The sequence below is a fragment of the Alligator sinensis genome, unplaced genomic scaffold, assembly GCF_000455745.1.
Source record: "Alligator sinensis unplaced genomic scaffold, ASM45574v1 scaffold453_1, whole genome shotgun sequence".
NCBI classification, from domain to species: Eukaryota; Metazoa; Chordata; order Crocodylia; family Alligatoridae; genus Alligator; species Alligator sinensis.
Genome location: NW_005842485.1, coordinates 1194432 through 1199821, shown reverse-complemented (window position 1 = coordinate 1199821; position 5390 = coordinate 1194432). Strand labels below are relative to the sequence as shown.

Genomic DNA, 5390 nt, shown 5'->3' with positions numbered 1-5390 from the left:
GAAAGAGTGAGACCATCACACATGGGCTTGTCTGTCCCCGAAGCACGGGGTGTTGATGCTGGGGACAGGGATATGACCAGCTAACAAGTCATTTCTCACCCTTAGAGCCCACAGTACCCTACACCCAGCCTGTGTGAGTCACCAAGGCCCCTCCTGAGGACCACAGGTCAACCACAGGCAGCTGGGAAACTTTGCAGAGCACTGAGGTGGTTTCCCTGGGTGGCTTGCAGCTCTGGTGAGGCCGGGGCAGGTGGGTGGGGGTGGCGTGAGTGATCAAGAGGCACAATGCAGGATGCCTTCTCCATCACACCCAGCAAGGCCAGCAGTAGCCAGGGAAGCCTTGGGCAGCCATGACTTGCATCCCTAGGGCCAGGGGCTACATTCACACCAGGTGCTGATACATCCAGGAATCCCCTGGCTGGTCCATCCCCTTCACGCCCTCTCCTATGACTCCTGGCTTGAGCGTAGGGGTTGGTAGAGCAGAGCAGGACCAAGGGACACTTAGAGCAGCCACTGTAAGCTCCTGGTCAGAGACGTGGGTCCCCCACAACGTTCGGTCCCCACCTCCACGATGTGTGATGCAACTGAAACACCTCAGGCTGCAGGGCCTGGGGCTTGCCAGGCCTCAGCTCCTTCTTGCACCAGTCCCTCCACCAGCCAGATGCATCCAGGCTGCTGAGGGGGCAGGGAGCAGGCTGGGTGTCACAGGCTAGTCCTGGTGAGGTGAGGCAAATCCCTGGCAGCTGATTTCTCAGGAAATGACCCTGCCACTCCTGGGGATGCCTGCTGTGTTGCTTATGGCCTAGAAGGCTGCTTCTGAATGAGGCCTTGGCACCTTTTCCAACCACCCATGGGGCTGTGGGCTCGCTGGTACCAGCTGGGCACAGCCCTGGCCTCTGACCCCACCAGGCCAATCAGCTCTTGTATGTTCCTGTGGGCCCAATCCTGGAGCAAAGGGCTGGGCTGGGCTGGGCTGGGCTGGGGGGGCAGGGGCCTGCTGGTCAGGAGTGCAGGACACCAGCAGGATTCACAGCCCCCCAAGTAGGCTTCTAAGGGGAAGGGAGCATGTTAGACCCCTGCATTGACTAGCCCAGCCCGTCACATGGCGCTTCCGACCAGGCCTCTCTGTTCCACAGCAGCTGATACCCACCGTCATCAGTCCAGCTGCTTTAGCCCCTCCTCATAGCTGGTCTTCGCAGGTGGCATGGGCGGCTCCACTGGCTTCCCTGCAGGGTGAGATGGGACAGGCTGGTGGGCTTGGGGAGGGAGGCAGTTGCCCCACTGATGACCTGGTGGCCCAAGCAAATAGCTCAGGTTGAGATAAGAGAGCCCCACGGTCAGGCTGTGGCCAGCAGCCCCATCAGGGAACCCCCCACAGACCCACTAGAGCCCTGCCCTGCACTGCCCACCAAGGCTGTACTTGCCTCACTATGCCATGGACAGACCAGGAGAGAAGCCATCTCTGCATCCTCTTTCTTTATCCATCCATCCATCCAGCAACACCCACCATCTACCCCCACACACATTCATCTATCCATATACTTCTTTCTATCCATCCATCCATGCATTCCATTCTACATTCCACTCTATCTATCCATCCATCCAGCTCAATGTCTCTCTATCCATCCTTCCCCTAGACTAGTGGTTCTCAGCTTTTTTTGTACCAGGACCCATTTGTAAACATCAGTGGCAAGTCCCAACCCAGTGCCTCTCACTCCCAACCAGCTGCCCTGACCTGCAGCCCCTCACTGTGTGGGGTGGGGCAGGGAGGCCCCCAAACAGCCCCTGGCAGGCTGGACCTCTGCTAGCCTGCAAGAGAAAAGCCACGGTTTCCTACATTTTTCTCCTTTAAAAAAAATCCATTTTAAACTTTTGTTTGTGACCCTTTCATATATTCTCGCAACCCACTTTTGGGTCATGACCTATGGGTTGAGAAACACTGCCCTAGACTATCTATCCATCCACGCACTCCTGTTCACACCTATCTATCCATTCATTGTCTCTATCCATCCATCAGTCCCCAGACCCACCACTTTATCAACCCTCATCCATTTCTATATATCTCCTCTGTCCATCCATCTGTCCCTCTGTCCCCACCGACACCCACCATCTGTCCACCTCTATACACATCAGTCTACCTAGGCATCATTTACCCATCTACACCTGCTCTCAACCACCCACCGATCTTACCCATGGCGTTACAGATCATGAAGCACCACAGTGCTGGGGGCCCTGCGGCTGCTTCGGGAACATACATGCCTCCTCTCCCCTGGCCCCAGCACCTGAGGGCTGTTCCAAACACCCCTTTGGCTCCGAAGCAGAGGCCTTGCAGGAGCAAGGCTAGTCACTGTGCAAGGGCACTCTGCTATGACACATCCCTCAGAGACTACGAACCAAGAAGTGCAGTATAGGACCCTCTGCCCTGAACCCTGTTGGCCTTGCAACTTGCTTCCCCAGCCCTTCCCTTCTCACCTGCCCACATGCTTGGCTTCTTTGGCTGCAGTTCAGGCTCTGGTTCCGGCCTGATCCTTTCTGTTTTCTTCCTGCTGGGTGGCTTCTTGGGTTTCTGATGGTGCTGCCTGCACTCAACTGACGGGGAGGAATATCAGGTTGTCACTACCAGAGGCTGGAGGCTGACAGCCAGTGCACAGTGGGGTGGGGATATTTTCTTGGGGTTGGTGGCAGGGAGTGATTGAAGGGGACTGGGTGGGTGAAAGAGGCTGGAGAGAGGAACACGTGATGATGGCAGCATCCAGCACCTTTTGCTACAGTTCCAAAAAGAGGGGCAGAGCTTCAGCATTTAAAGGGCACTGGAATTGCATCTAAAGTTAACTGGAGCAAATGGAGCATTGTTATGGAGCCAGCAGTGAAAACAGGGATTTTTCCTACCTCTAGTAACTTCAAGATTAGTGGTAGGCCTGTGGATTACGAGAAGAGAAGATACACAAATACCAGTCATGGTAGATGTTGGTGAAAAACACCTTGAGAACCTCACAGTAATACTACATGCAATGCTGTCTGAGTGGGGTCTTGGACTAAAAAAAAAAGAGGAAATACCATGTATTCCTCAATGATTTTCTTGCAAATTGTGGCCATGCCATTGTCAGCCATGATTTGCAAAAAAAAAAAAAAAAAAAAAAAAAAAAAAAAAAGCTGAAGATCTTCTGAAGCTACTCAAACCACAAAATGCGTCACCATCACATTTCTGTCTGGTGCTGGTTAGCTATTACCAGAAGTGCTCGACTAACGCAGTGACAAAGTCAGCATCCTATAAATAAGCTGTTATGCTCGTGTTGGTCAACCATAGCTTTGGATAAGACCATGAGGCTGCTGCCGTCTGAAAGGGCCCTCACACACTACATGCATCTCAGCCTATAAAGATGGTTGGTGATGGACCAGGAGCAGCAATGGCAGAGGTGGTAGATCAGCCTGACAGAGCCAGAGTCTTTGTTCCTGGACCTCTTGCTTCTGCAGAATGGAGCTGGGCTCACAAGGATTGAGAACCTCCACGTCTGAGTGAGATGATGTGTTTCACCGCTATCTCCACAGGGAGCAATTTACTCTGGTTAGAGGTCCGCAGCTCCCAAACTAGGGGTCATGACTCCAAACGGGATGCAAGCTATTCTGTGAGCCCAACAGAAACTCACTACAAGATGCAGGACTTGCAGCGGAGGTCACAAGCGTGGTCCCCAGTAGCAAAGTTTGGTAACTCCCAGTGGCAATTCATAGGGGGTGCACAGGGGTCCACATGCACCCCCTGAGAGTGCTCATGCACCCTGACAGGCTGCGCTCCCTGCTTAGGCGATGGGCAAGGAGGGCAAGCAGGAGTGCCGGTGCCCGCCCTGTGAGTGCTGGCCAAGGAGTGGGAGCACCTGGATGAAGCGCCACAGCTGGTAACTCCTGTTATAAGTCAGCTGCTAGTTTTAGCTTCTGACCCAGAGACAGAAACAGCTGCAGTGGCTGTAGTAAGAGTGGAGAGATGATCATGATTTTTGTGCACTGTTGCAGTACAGTTCACAGGCAGCTTCTGGCAACACCATGCTGACAATACAACTGTTGAGAGCAACAGAACCAGTGAGCTTAATTCCTCCATTTCTCCTACAAAACCCCTGACATGGGGAAGCCACGTTAGGAAGCTACCAACAGGAAAAATCCAGGTGCCGTTCTGTTGAAATGGCTGGCCTACGAGATGTGAGCCGGTATTGAGGATACATCCTGTGAAGCTGGCAATCACCTCCTGGCCTGGATTAGTGGTGTGCTGTATACATATTGGCACTCTTGTCTCTGTAGCTATCCATGTCCTCTTGAACCGAAAGGAAGGAGTCTGGAGCATATAGGAAAGAACCCTGTTGCAGAGCCAGCAAGTTCCTAGGTGCTAGTTCAGGTGTTGGCTTTGCTCCGTCATGCCCAAGGTAGTCTGAGCAGTGCCCCTCTCCTCACCCTGTGTTTGAGGGCCATCAGGGAGACAGCTGCTGACTGGACCTTCTCAGGGCAAGGCTGTCCTGCACAGCAGGAGTCTCGTGCCCCCCTGGGGTGCCGGGGAGGGGGCAAGCTGTGGGTCAAGATGGGGTGGGTACAAGCTATGTGTATGCAGGGATAGGTGATCCAGCTGGTCAGCCAGTGGGGCTTACCTCTGTCCCGTTCCCCATATACCTGGGATCGCTCCTCCTCATCATATGGTGAGGGGAGCCTGGAGGGCTCGGCCACCCCGTAGTCATCTTCCTCTCTGGCAGGGGGAGGGAACAGGGGATCCTCAGGCTGGTAATACCTGTCCTTCTCTTCCTTCTCAGGTTGGACAGGGGGTGTTGCCTCCGGCTTTTTCTTTCCTAATGGCTTTTTGGTGGCCTTGGGAGGCTTCTCCTTGGGTTTTTTGGTGGGCTTGGGAGCTTCCTCTTTGGGCTTCTCGGAGCCCTTAGGTAGTTTCTCCTTGGGCTTCTTGGTGGGTTTGGGCGCCTTCTCTTTCTTTTACCTTCCCAGGGGTCCCTGTAGAAAAGGAAAGAATCAGGCTCAGGCCAGTCTCCATGGCTAGGCCTCCGGCCTCTCCCCTCCAGGGCAGTGAGGGACCCGTCCCATCCTATCCCATCCCATTTTCTCTGGTGCCATCTGTACCCTTGTGTAGCCCACAGACAGCTCTACCACAGCTCAGCTAGTCCTCAATGCTCGTCTGCGCGGGACATTTCCCCACCCTTTGGCAGCAACCCTTGCCCATCTCTAACACCGGGCTGTCTACCACCGCCCCCCCGCGCCCACGTGTGGGGCGTGACTACAGGAGGCCGGCCTAGGCCTTTGCGTTGGCCCCGCCCCCGCGCTGATTGGCCCAGCGACAGCCGGCGGGGCGGCGCCCCCTGGTGGCCGCGCTCAGTGGCGGGCCCAGGCATGGCGGCGCCTGG

At 54.9% G+C, this 5390-nt stretch overlaps 1 protein-coding gene across 8 annotated transcripts in view; it reads right to left on the bottom strand.

Moving 5' to 3' along the window:
• LOC102378080 (antimicrobial peptide NK-lysin-like) overlaps positions 1-5366 on the bottom strand; it is an 8973-nt gene extending 3607 nt beyond the window's left edge. For 3 of the 8 annotated variants that reach the window (XR_001358613.2, XM_006031206.3, XM_014523434.2), the window contains exons 1-4: positions 5110-5366; positions 4632-4983; positions 2473-2589; positions 1151-1226 (exon numbers count right to left, since the gene is read on the bottom strand). The gene's annotated coding sequence lies outside the window, so the exon portion shown is untranslated. Of the gene's footprint in view, positions 1-1150; positions 1290-2472; positions 2590-2889; positions 3114-4631 lie in introns of those variants that run through there. The other 5 variants (XM_025212802.1, XM_014523436.2, XM_025212803.1 and 2 more) reach the window with 5 other exon arrangements.
• Positions 5367-5390: the final 24 nt, after the last annotated feature.